The sequence below is a fragment of the Opisthocomus hoazin genome, chromosome 1 (genome assembly GCF_030867145.1).
Source record: "Opisthocomus hoazin isolate bOpiHoa1 chromosome 1, bOpiHoa1.hap1, whole genome shotgun sequence".
In the NCBI taxonomy this organism is placed as follows: domain Eukaryota; kingdom Metazoa; phylum Chordata; class Aves; order Opisthocomiformes; family Opisthocomidae; genus Opisthocomus; species Opisthocomus hoazin.
Genome location: NC_134414.1, coordinates 67,445,936 through 67,459,791, shown reverse-complemented (window position 1 = coordinate 67,459,791; position 13,856 = coordinate 67,445,936).

The window sequence follows — 13,856 nt, the reverse complement described above, 5'->3', positions numbered from 1 at the left end:
TATAATGAAATACTGTCAAGTAGTTTGCATTTTAGGCAGAACTGTGTAATGACATGAAATCATTAGGAAATCCTTTGCCTAACTGCTGGATCTTGGAGTATTAAGAAGCAACAGCAACTGAAGAAGTGTTTGGATCAGTAATGTACATCACAACAAAAATCTATGCTTACACATGTGTAACCAGAAAATAGAAGAAAACATGAACTTCCATTAATAACTCTGTGTACCAAGTCCGTATGTGTGTTTAAAGAAGGATGAAATTAAGGTGCTGTTTAAGCTAAATGAAAAGTTGCCTAAACATTTTAATCTCAAGTTCCCATTCAGCTGAACCATCTTTGACCAAAGATAAGGGTAAGAGAGGAAGCCTGGAGAAAGGAAGACCTTCCCTTGGTTGAGGAGGATTGTGTGAGAGATCATTTAAGCAAACTAAACACCCACATATCCATGGGCCCCGATGGAATGCACCCACAAGTGCTGAGGGAGCTGGCAGATGCCACTGCTCAGCTGCTCTCCATCATCTTTGAAAGGTCCTGGAGGACAGGAGAGGTGCCCGAGGACTGGAGGAAAGCAAATGTCACTCTAATCTTCAAAAAGGGCAAGAAGGAGGCCCCAGGAAACCACAGGCTGGTCAGCCTCACCTCCATCCCAGGAAAGATGATGGAGCAACTCATTCTAGAGGTCATCATTAAGCAAGTGGAGGAAAAGAAGGTTATCAGGAGTAGTCAGGATGGATTCACCAAGGGGATATCGTCCTTGACCAATCTGATAGCTTTCTACGATGGCATGACTGGCTGGGTAGATGAGGGGAGAGCAGTGGATGTTTTCTACCTCGACTTTAGCAAGGCTTTTGACACTGTCCCCCATAACATCCTCCTAGGCAAGCTCAGGAAGTGTGGGCTGCATGAGTGGTCGGTGAGGTGGATTGAGAACTGGCTGAATGGCAGAGCTCAGAGTGTTGTCATTAGCGACGCTGAAGTCTAGTTGGAGGCCTGTAATTAGTGGTGTCCCCCAGGGGTCAGTACTTGGCCCAGTCTTGTTCAACTTCTTCATCAATGACCTGTCTGAAGAGTTCGAGTGTACCCTCAGCAAGTTTGCTGATGACACAAAACTGGGAGGAGTGGTGGATACACCAGAAGGCTGTGCTGTCATTCAGTGATACTTGGACAGGCTGGAGAGTTGTGCGGAGAGGAACCTGATGAAATTCAACAAGGGCAAGTGCAGGATCCTGCACCTGGGGAAGAACAACCCCATGCACCAGTAAAGGCTTGTGGAAGAACTGCTGGAGAGCAGCTCTGCAGAGAGGGATCTGGGTGTGCTGGGGGACGACAAGCGATCCACGAGCCGGTAGTGTGCCCTGATTGACAAAAAGGCCAATGAGATCCTGGGGTGTATTAAGAAGAGTGTGGCCAGCAGGTCGAGGGAGATTCTCCTCCCCCTCTACACTGCCCTAGTGAGGCCCCATCTGGAGTACTCTGTCCAGTTGTGGGCTCCCCACTTCAAGAAAGATGAGGAGCTACTGGAGAGAGTCCAGGTGTTTAGGGGACTGGAGCATCTCTCCTATAAGGAAAGGCTGAGGGAGCTGGGCTTGTTCAGCCTGGAGAAGGCTGAGAGGGGACCTTCTAAATGCTTATAAGTGTCTTAAGGGTGGGTGTCAAGAGGACGAGGCCTGACTCTTTTCAGTGGTGCCCAGCAACAGGACAAGGGGCAATGGGCACAAACTGAAGCATAGGAAATTCCGTCTGAACACGGGGAAGGACTTTTTTCTCTGAGGGTGAAGGACCACTGGAACAGGTTGCCCGGAGAGGTTGTGGAGTCTCCTTCTCTGGAGATATTTAAGACCCTGCCTGCACGAGGTCCTGTGCAGCCTGCTATAGGTGACCCTGCTTTGTCAGGCGGGTTGGAGCAGATGATCTGCAGTGGTCCCTTCCAACCTCTACAATTCTGTGAATTATTTTAGCTATCTGCGTATAAAATGTTTTGACAGACAGGGTTGTTTTTTTAATTCTTTTCACTTAATTTTTATAGTTATTTTTCTTTGAATTCGAGCCTTATTGAGCTGTTCATATTTTTCTCTAGTCTTTGTACTTTTTTGAATAAAATCAGTATATTCTCTTTTTTCCATGTCACTATTCTCTACTTTCAATTTGGACCTCTCTTTCTGAAACTCTTTTTCCATATTTTTGTCTGTACTTTATCTGTATTTTATCTTTGTTCTGTCTGTATCTCCTCACTCTGCATCTTAGTTATCTTCATTATATTTTTCGTTAGGTCAATAGCTGGTTGCTTCTATGGTTGCTCTCCCTGTATTACAAATCTCATAGAAACTGAACTATATATCAGTTCCAAGTGTTCTTGTATTTTCCCGTAGCTTCAACAGCAGGCATGTGCCCAAATTTGTGCTTGAAGACATACATGCACTTAAAAATAAGCAAACAAGTGTCTCCCATTAGATATACGACAGCTCATTTAACAAGCAATTATTCAGAAGGAATCAGCATCACATTGAAATTACATATCACCCTTCAAGTAAACATAGACTGTCTGCCAAATCTGCTTTACATAAAGATGATGACTATAACTCCATCTATCATTTTTCGACTTTCAATGTTTTTAATATTTGCACTAATAACAGTGGCTGTCTTTTGTGAGAGCTGAGTTTCAATTTTGAACTCTTTTCACTGAGTTCTTCAAGCCCTTAAACAGGCTGGACTCAAAATTTTCTGTGCAAAAACTCAGATGCTTCTTATGCCCAGGAAAAATCTTCTGCCGTAGGTAAACTATGACTCCCAGTGATTTTTGGTTTACTTTTCTGACTTTAAGGTTGGTTTTGTTTATGCAGGAGTGAAAATCCTCCTTGACTGGGTGATTTCTCAAGTGGTTCCTTAAAAGTACTCCAACAAAGAAACAAAATACACCAAAAAAATAAATAAGAAACTCAGTCTCTTCCCACAAGATCAGGATGGCTAACAGGAAGACAGATTTTTAAGGTGATGACTCTTTTGGCCACAAATTCACAAAATACAAACATACATCTCCCACCATACAGAGGGTCGATAATGGAGCAAAAATGGGAAAATAATGTTTAGAGGCTGCTTACATATATTAGTGCAAGTAGGTAAGGATTTTTGTGCTAATGATGAATAAAGCAGCTGATGTGCCTGCAGGGGCATGGTTTAAATCCATGCCTGGTTTGGAAAAGTCTGATGCTATTTCTTGTTTGCTGCCGTAAATGGGTTGTATTGTATTTCAATGCAGACTTGAAATATATTTGGTGGAAATAAAATCTTTAAAGAAATTTTGGGTCATAAATACAAGCACCAATCTCCTTCTGACTTGCAGTAACACAGCAATGGATTTATGCAACTATGTACCTTTCTGCTTCTAACATTGTGATAGCTTTTGTAACTACCCTACACAAAATGCATGCTTAAGTCCACAAATTAATGCATTCGAACTTGTTCACAGACTTTAAATGATTGAGAGAAAGGTTTATTACACTATTACTAGCATTTTTCTATTTTATTAGTGGGCATTACAGGATCTTTGTGAATTTCACCTCAGTTGACAGAGTACAGGTACTCTCTGAGGATTATAACACCTACTTATTTATTTATTTTATTTATATTGCTACCAAAAGAGATTTATTCCAGAGAGTGACTTCATTGGTTTGGTCTTGCATTTTTCAGGCTTGTGTCACTGGAACACTTCTGTGTTGCAGTGTCCCTGAGTGCATGTCAAACTCCGCATGTGGATAATTTCTTGTGTAAGAGTCATGAGTGTGCATGTGATAAAATTTGTGATTATAACATTTCCCTGTCTTAAAAGGTGAAGACATGTTTTGAAAGCTATCAGCAGTTTGGGGTGCAAATGTAAGACAATCAGAGAAGACTTGATTCTTACAAAGTGATGGGAGAGTCCCTGTACAGTGTCAGATTTGAACCTATTAAGATATCTTGTTCTTTTAGGTTAAAGAAACTTATACTGAAGTTATTTATTTATTATTTAATTAGAATGGTATAAAAAAATCCCAAATAAAACTGGGCAGATTGTGAGGAAATTACCTTCTGAGAAGTTACTATCTTGTTTATCTACAGTTCAGAATGAAGAACTGGTTTTTGACCCCCTACAAATGACAACAAAAGCAGGGCAGTAGCCTCTGGCTGGCACTAAATTTTCTCAATTACCTCCACATCTCTGAGTTACCCTGAGGAAGACCACAGCTTGTTCTAACACACTGTATTTCTTTCTTGTATCCAGCCTAGTTCTCCATTGTGCCAGTTTATTGAGGGATAGCTCAGGATCCTAGTGTAATGTACACAACTATATGATGGTGCACTCAGAAACTTAATCTCAAAAATATTTCTTTGTACATTTAAAAATGAATAAGTATATAGCAGTAGAATCTTCTAAAAGGTTCATCTAAAAGACAGATGAGTAGCTCTTTCACACAGTGTTTTTTTACTGGAAGACGAACTCTTGTAAAGGTTAATTTTGCAGCCCAAAAAGGTGCAGGCTGCATATGAAAATCTCACAGCAGGAACTGCATTTTGCATAGAATTTAAATATATTTTGCTCTTGCCTTTCCCATGCTATAACCATCAGTCTGATGCCAGTATGCTTTGATTGAGATGGTGTTTCCGAATATACTCCTAAACTTAGAGATCTGAATGGTCTTTTAGGTTGTTTCCAGGGAGGTTATAGCCTCCAAGGTGTTAAGAAAATTTACCACAAAGACAGAAATGGAAGAAATGAAAAGTTGATGATAAGGGTGAGGCACCACTGGGAACAGAGAAAATACAAAAAGAAGAAAAAGACTTATTGGAAAGGAGAAAAGAAGAACAAGGTAGAAATTCTCAAAATGTAAAAGGCTACTTAGACTATAGGAACTGAAAAACATGCATTAAGCAGATGGTGAAAACAAAGTGAGAACCTGGACAACAAAAGAAAACTCTAAAAGGGAGGAGTGGAAAGGAAAAATAGAATGAGACTAGTTGGTGAGCAAGAGGAGAGAATTAGGTTAAGGGTAAAGACTTGCCATTCCAGCAGAGGACACTGAAAGAGTAAAAATGAATTTTAAAAAAGTCTTTTGGGGATTAAGCCCAATTTCCAGAGAGGAAATGGGCACTGTCTGCTTAGATCTTCTTTAGTACTTTTGAAAATCACCTCTATGCTATTTCATTTATTTTTTGGAGTAACTAAATCTTTCTCATATTTAATTGGTAAATGGTTTCTAATGCTATCTATGGCATATCACATTTTGTCAGCCCTTTAATGGGGTACATTTGCCACCTCAACACTGTAGAAGAAAGGCAAAACTAGTGATGCCACCTCAACACTGTACAAAAAAGGCAAAACTAGTGATGGTAGAAATTTCCCAATGACTTCCTATCGAATTAAATCCTGTAATTTGAATAGTCTTTTTTTGGGAAAAATGGAAGCAAAAGTATAACTGATCACGGAGCAAGCCACTTTGCCAGTAACAAAGTGGAGCTCTTTAAAGGGTGAAGACAAATGAGAAAGTTATTACTTGACTCTATCCCCAAATATACGGATATTTAATACACAGTCTGTGAGAGCCTTGCCTGTGGATTTTTTAAGAGTGAATTCTGTCCAGTTTATGGTTTCCAAGAGGATGAAGACTGCTATTTTGACAGGGCTTTGTGACCCCTTGACAACAGCTGTCCATATAATGCTCAGACACCACTGAGTTCCAAACTTAAAAAATTAGGTCCTGAGACCACTTTGTGAGGGCTGAGCTCATTAGCTTGCCACAAAAGGAATCCGTATAGAATTTCTGAAAGCATTTCATCTTAATCCATTTACAGAAGGTGGAGTCTCCCTACCAGTGGCTGGAATCTGCAGAGATAAGTATTATTTGTTAAACCTCAGTCTAGTGCATGATTAATCCTTCTGACTTCAGTGGGATTCAATTAAAATTATGAAAGTGTCAAGATGCTTTTCTACAGTTGTTTGAGTAACTTACGAAGCAGTAAGAGAATGATGACTTTACATCCATTGCTATCAGATATTCTTTTTCTTCATATAAAGAAGAACAGTTTCAGGATCAGAGAGAACACAGGCAAGAAAAATTCTGAATCTGTTAATTTTGGGGGCTGAGCACTGAAACAGACGGTGGCAAGCTGCCTCATTCTTTCACTGCGTAATGTAAAATGCATATCATCTAATTATTCTCCAGTCTAGTGATTAAGGAATTATCTAAAGCTGCTGCAGATGTGAGTTTGAATCACCTCAGGCTCAAGAGAGAACTGAACATTGGCCTCCCACTTTTTTATTAATTAGCATGTCATTATAAAAGTACACTTCCCACATCACCTACATCCCTCCTTATGTTTCCCACCACCACCCCCCCCTCCAATCTACTCTCTCCCTCATAGATGTCTAGCTTTACAGGAGTTCTCCAGCTCAAGAGCCTGAAGCAGTGCCTAAACAGGTCCTCAAATCTTCATAGAAAGAGTGCTTTAGGATACCCTTGTTACTAGCATTTTCTAAGTGGCCGTCCCCCAGTGCTGCGTTCCTTGAAATATCCTTTGCCAGCATCTCCTTCTCTAAGTGCACTACATTTCTGGATGGACTTAATCTAATCTAGATGGAGGAGCTCTGAGCTGAGCAGAGCTATGTCTCCATTCTTCGTACAGGAAATGAATTACACTTTTTTTCTAGGCTTATGTATTCCAGCTGACACAAAGGCATTTCAGTTGCTGTTCCTCCTTAGAAAAACTTTAGCCTTTACTGGTCAGTAAGTCAGCTATTCTGACAGGGTTCATTGAAGTTTTGTGTAAGGCATTCCACAACTACTGATAAAAACACTGAGATTTTTGAGCTTTTATGCAACATTACCCAGAGAATAAATAAATATCTGCATCCCATATTTAAAGGGATGCCTGCCTTCATCCATGAGATGGGTACTCAAACTCATACACACATTCCCTTTGCCACCAAGTTTCCCTTTGTACCCACCGCTCTGATTCCAGAGTCAGGAGTCTCATTCTTGCCCTTTCCAATTAATAAGAAACTGTCTCAGCAAAGTAAAATTAAATTTCACTACCAGAGCCTGACCCTTAACAATCAGGTGGTGCAACTGTGCTTGAGAGGGCAAAGTTCGCTTTGCAAAGCTGGGATTCATGGCTGAAAAGATTCAGGATCAGAATGCTTTCAACTATTGTACTGGTAGCTTTATGCAACTGTCAGTGTAATTGTCCAAAATCCAGGTTCCTCTTGAGGTCATAATTATGCCCTTTGTATTTATTTCAGTAACTTCCAGTTGCTTTTTACTTTAACTCTGTCTCCTATGCTGTCCAGCATTGAAAATGATCTTTCTCTATTGCTTCTTCAGTCCTGTTCATCTTCACTATCTCTTTCTCTATACTTTTATCCTTAGGTTCTTCTTTTCCCCTTTCCCATTCACCCCATCTCCCTGATTTGATACTGACACTTCGGTCCCTTTCCAGGAATTCATTGCCTTTGGCTACTCTTCTAAGTCTTTGCTCATCTTCCTCTGGAGAGAAAGAGTAGGATGGGGCTTAAGCTTAATAGTTGGCAGGAAAAGGAGTATACATATTGCATATCCTTTTTTTAGCAGATGACTGGAGAGAAAAAGCCAGAGATATCTTCTGAGAGGTGTATAGGCAGAAAGAACATCTGCTCAACAGCTTGACATTAAGCTTGTGAATAGATTTTCTTTGCAGACTTCTTAGAGTATGGAAAGAAACGAGGGAATCAGTTGAAAGGCAAACTTCTGTCTGCCGCACATCATATGGATAGATACAGGAAATCTACTACCAAGTATTAGACCTTTTTTCATTATCTCTAGAAAGTTATAGCAAAAGATGCTGGTTTATGGGGTTAGGCTTCAACTTCAGTTCTTAGGGAACATTAAAATCAGAAAACTGTAAGTAAAGGTAATTAAAGTCTCCTTGTTCCTAAGAAAACATTTTAAATAGTATGTGCACCATGTTCATTCAACCTATGTTACTGACACGTCCTACCTTTCCTGTGTCACAACACAAAGAATATCTCTTAACTTGACCAGACCCATGTCTCCAGTTTTTGTATGGGAAAGCAATGTCAATTTTGGGGGGGCTTATATATTCAAACTGACTCAAAGGCATTTCAATCACAGTTTCTGCTTAGAAAAACTTTAGCCTTTTCTGGTCACAAAGTCAACTGCTCCGACAGAGCTCACTGAAGTTTTGTGTAAGGCATTCCACAACTACTGACTAAAAAACTGAGATTTTTGAGTTTTTATGCAACATTATCCAGAGAACAAAGCAAGAGCCCTACCACAAACTAGCAGTTTGTTCAATCTTTCACTCATTTAATTTCAGGAAGACAAATATGTACAATATATACAAAACTATCATCATCAATAAAGACGAAACAAAGTTAATTTTTTTTTATCTTTGCCTAAATGTTGTCTGATTCTCTGAGTTTTCTGCAGAAAACTTGCTAATGTCCATCTCCTTTGCTACTCAGATAATTAATCTTGGTATACTTTGGCCCTTACCACATAGTTTAAAGACAGTCCATTAGGCTTCTATTTGAGCCCGTAGGTAGCCTAAGAAAGCTACAGAACTCTGCTTTGGGGATTTTTGTCACTATAACTGTAAAATATTGACAGAGTATTGAAACAGGCTGCCCAGAGAGGTTGTGGAGGCTTTTTCTCTAGACATATTCAAAACCTGCCTAGATGTGGTCCTGTGCAACCTGTTATGGGTGAACCTGCTTTAGCAGTGGGGTTGGACTAGATGATCTCCGGAGGTCCCTTCCAACCCCTACCATTCTGTGATTCTGAGATGCTGTGAAAATATTTTTTTCCTCCTTTTTTTGAATGTTTAATTCAGTATTTCTCTTCCTTGCTATACACAAATCCACATTTTTTCCCCCTTCACAACTATCTGCAACAAGACCAAGTTTTCTGACATCAACTTTAGTCCATCTGCAAGCATAAATATTTTAAGAGATCTATAAAAATTAAATGATAATTAAAGATCAGCCTCATGACAGACAGACCTGAGGTATAAAATCACATGCTCAAACCTACATCTGTAATGCCCATGACCCCTTTCTGATTCTTTCCTCACTCTGATTCACAAAGTGAATGCTTTTTCCATGTTATAAAAATCATTCCCAGTTTGTTTATTCTGAATTTCTGTTTTTAGCTCTCAATGACTATTCCATGTCATTTGTGTTTAAAAGCAAATTAACAGAGGAAGCTCTTAGACGTAGGCCAAAACCTGCCTTTGTGCTCTGCAGCCATGAAAGTGAAGGATTACATACTAAAATGTCTTCATGTGCTCAAATCATGCAAATGCCTCCGAATGATTTCCCAGGAATAGAAGATTTGTAAATTGCTTCTACTGCAATAAGAAAGTATAACATCTGCACCTGAAGTCAACCTTTCTCTGAGCATAAGAAATTATAAATACTTTTCTAAAACCAGAAATAACTCTCTTTCCTTTTTAGTAGCTTTCTGAGAGATTAATTTTTTTGCCTTTTCTTATTTTCTCCTTCTCCTTCCCTTAAAAATCAAATGTCTAGATTTTTGGCATCTCATTATTTTTTTATGACACTTTTCACTTCACTTCTGAGCATAAATTTCTATACCATGATTTGTATAATCAATATGATAAATAATACTTATGTATAATAATTCTCACATATAAACAGTGTTATAATCTCGTCATACTTTGGGTTTCACAACATCAAAAAGTGTTAAACAGCATCAAAAATGCATTAGTCTCCATTGCTTGAGAACATGGAATCAAATAATTTGCAACATTAATAAATGATACATGAACACTGAGTAGTGATCTGCTATAAAATATTCATGTGTGTTGATTCTTTTCGAGTCATACATTAGCTTAAGCTTTCATTCAGAGAAGCTTTTTGAGCTTGCTGTTGGAAAGATGTTTATACATTACTGAAACTCTGTAGGAGTAACGTTTCTCAGCTCCCCTGGCCTCAAGCTCGTTGGGTTCACAGGACGGCAATGTTCTTTGTTTGCTCAGCCTGCATCATTCTAGGAATAGATAAGAGGAACATCAAACACAAACCGGGTACAAACACTTAACTAACCCAGAGAGAAATGTGGTAGATGGAAGATAACTATTCTTACTGCACAAAGGGACTGTGCTTCAGGAAGGAGGTGGATTAGTCTGAGATTTTAAGCGAGGTATGTAATTGAGAGAATTGTATTTCTAGCTGTCATGGTGTCAGGTGTGCTGGTGGATGCAGGCATTTCAGTGAGAAGACGTAACACTGCGAAAAGCAGTAGGATGATAATGGAAGTGAATTTTGTCCGTTGAAAACTTCATCAACTTGCTTTGAAAGCAAAACTTGTCTCATGGACTTCAAAGAGTTGGACTGAATCTGATGTATTCTTATTAGAAATAAAACAGAATAAATGTATACAAAAAAATTGACATTGAGAAACGTGAAAAAAAACTACAATCTGACTTAATATTTCTATTTCTTTTTTCTTGGCTCAGAAGGATGGTCAGTTTGGAGAGGTAGAACAAAATACATTAAAAAAACACATGTAAGAAGAAAAAGTAATTCTCTCTTCTGTATGTAAGAGAAGTGGAGTTTTAAGCATACTATAAACATTATGAGACTATAAAAATCAGAATTATATTTGTAGTCCTGGCTATGTCTGAGGTATGCAACCGATACATGCCGTAAGACACTTTTATAAAATATCTTTATACTTAATCATGCAAAAAATACTGCTGATGGGAAAGTCACAAAGAAATAAACTAATCTTTCCCGTTATGCTGAAGTGAACCATACTTTTGAGTGGCTTTTGAGAGGCATTAGTACATGCTTTTGTTTGCTGTCCTTTATGGGCTTCCTTTAGCCCACCTGACATGGTGATTTCTGCTATAATTACATGGGTGCTGGATGCAAAAGGCTGAAACCAGCTGCACCTTTGCCCCAGAGAGTTTACAGAGCTCTATCATCAACTACATTCAGACACGTCAGCGTAAAAAGCTGAATGCATTTGTTAGGAAAGTGATGCCAGTGTCGCACCCAAAGACTGTGCCAATTCATTGCATACGCCTTCCCTCTGACAGGCATTTTTTGGAGCACTCTCAATACAGCTCCAAGAAGGCACCAATACTGCGTACGTTCAGTTGGAATGAAATACAGTTATGTGGTTATACAACCCAGTGATGTGCCTCCTTCCACAATACCAAGTATTTAGCCCTGCTCACCTCTTTTCAGAAATGGTAGTAGAGAATTTCAGGGCTTTCAGAGAAGAGTGAAAAGGATGATGAGGAAATGGGGGGAAAATCACACATCTAGAAAGACAGAAAATTCTGAGGGTGTTTTTTGAGCTGGAGAAGAAGTAAATCAGATAAAACTATTCTTGTTTTACAGTGGGATTATAAACTGTTTCAAACAGGGACTGTTTTTTGTTCTAAGCATCTGTCATTGGATTTCCTGACAATTTACTCATAATAGCAACAAGCTGTATACAGAAGGCAAAACAGTATATTCCATTTTCCGCTTTGTAAACACTTTTGGAAGCCGAACCCAGAATATTATCCACCCCTTATTCTATACTGTCTACTTTGTGCCACCACCACTTCTCCTGTCTTTAATACATACAAACAGATATCACTCCCTTAGTTTATGGATCATCACTCTAAAGAGTTTCGTGAGTTCATTTAATCCACAACTTCAGGCTCCATCTGTCATAACAGTCTTTCAGGGCAGGAAAGGTGATGTGTGGTGATGGGCGGTCGCTTGCTGCATCTGGAGCTTGTGGCTGATGTATCTGGTGTGGTCTGTGACTATGCTCTGTGAGTTGAAAATGTCGATCTTGATGAAGTTGCTGGGTGCCAGCTGTTGAAGTCAGGTCTAGTCCCTTTACCACTGTGCTCTGCTAAGTTTCCTCAAAGTCCATCCTTCATAAGTCTGGGTGATTCTTACTGTGATACTACTGATATAACATAGAACAACTATAGTAGTGATAACAGGCAGTGATAGGGTTATTTAGCAATTAACATCTTACAAAATATTTATTGACTATTCTCACCCAAAATCAAATCCCCATGAGGTACACATCGGACTTCCCCATCCTTCCGCATTACCCACCAGGTACACTCAGGTCCTTGAGCAAATGCAATCCCGTGGACAGGCTTGCCTTTGCCTGAGGCAGGACTAAACCAGACTGTCTTCCCTAACATGTTCCACATGTGCACTACAGGGACTTCATCCCCTTCTACGGGGCGCTGACGTTTTGACTGGGCAGGACCAGCCCGGTTGGTGGACCCTCTGGTGTTAGCCAACGAGGTGGCCTTTGCCAAATGAGTATCCCAATTTTTGAAAGTCCCATCCCCCATTGCTCTCAAAGTGGTTTTTAACAGCCCATTGTACCATTCAATCTTTCCAGAGGCTGGTGCATGGTAGGGGATGTGATACACCCACTCAATACCGTGTTCTTTGGCCCAGGTGTCTATGAGGCTGTTGCGAAAGTGAGTCCTGTTGTCCGACTCAATTCTTTCGGGAGTGTCATGTTGCCACAGGACTTGTTTTTCCAGGCCCAGGATGGTATTCCGGGCAGTGGCATGGGGCACAGGGTAGGTTTCCAGCCATCCGGTGGTGGCCTCCACCATTGTGAGCACATAGCGCTTGCCTTGGCGGGTTTGTGGCAGTGTGATGTAGTCAATCTGCCAAGCCTCCCCATATTTATTTTTTCGCCATCATCCTCCATAGCACTGAGGCTTTACCTGCTTGGCTTGCTTGATTGAAGCGCACGTTTCACATTCATGGATAACCTGTGCTATGGTGTCCATGGTCAAGTCCATCCCTTGGTCACGAGCCCATCGGTATGTCGCATCCCTTCCTTGGTGTCCTGAGGTGTCATGGGCCCACCGAGCTATAAAGAGTTCACCCTTATGTTGTCAGTCCAGATCCACCTGAGCCACTTCAATCTTGGCAGCCTGATCCACCTGGTGGTTTGATGTTCCTCAGTGGCCCGACTCTTAGGGACGTGGGCTTCCATGTGGCGCACTTTTACAGCCAACTGCTCCAGACGGGCAGCAATATCTTGCCACAATGGGGCAGCCCAGATAGGTTTGCCTCTGCGCTGCCAGTTGTTCTTCTTCCATTGCTGCAGCCACCCCCACAAGGCATTTGCCACCATCCAGGACTCGATGTAAAGATAGAGCACTGGCTTCTCTCGACTGGCAATGTCTAAAGCCAGCTGGATGTCTTTCACCTCTGCAAACTGGGTTGACTCATCTTGTCCCTCAGCAGTTTCCGTGACTTGTTGTGTATGGCTCCGTACAGCAGCCTTCCACCTCTGCTGCTTTCCCACGATGTGACAGGTGGTTGTTTTGATGCTCTTCAGTGGCCTTTTCAGACAGTTCCTCCTCGTCTCCCCTGCCTGTCTTTCTTAAAGAGCCTGTATCCTCCTATCACAATACTCCAGTCATAGGAGCTGTCCCACCACGTCTCTGTGATGCCAATGATATCATAGCCCCACAGATGTGCGCACATCTGTAGCTCCTCTTGTTTATTGCCCATGCTACATGCATTTGCATAAAGACATTTGAGTTGAGCCCCCAATGAATCTGCACTGTTGCTACCGCACAGCTCCCATTTCCGTACCCTCACTGACTCAGCAGAGTGAAGGTCCTCGCTAGCACACTGTCCGCTAACAGCTGAGTTGCCACCCCCAAGCTTTTCACTGGCTAGCCTGGTTTTATCCTGTTCCCCCTTCAAATCTAGTTTAAATCCCTATCAATGAGCCCTGATAACTCCTGAGCTAGGATCCTCTTCTCCTCTTGCGACAGGTGTACCCCATCTGTTTCCAGCAGACCTGGTGC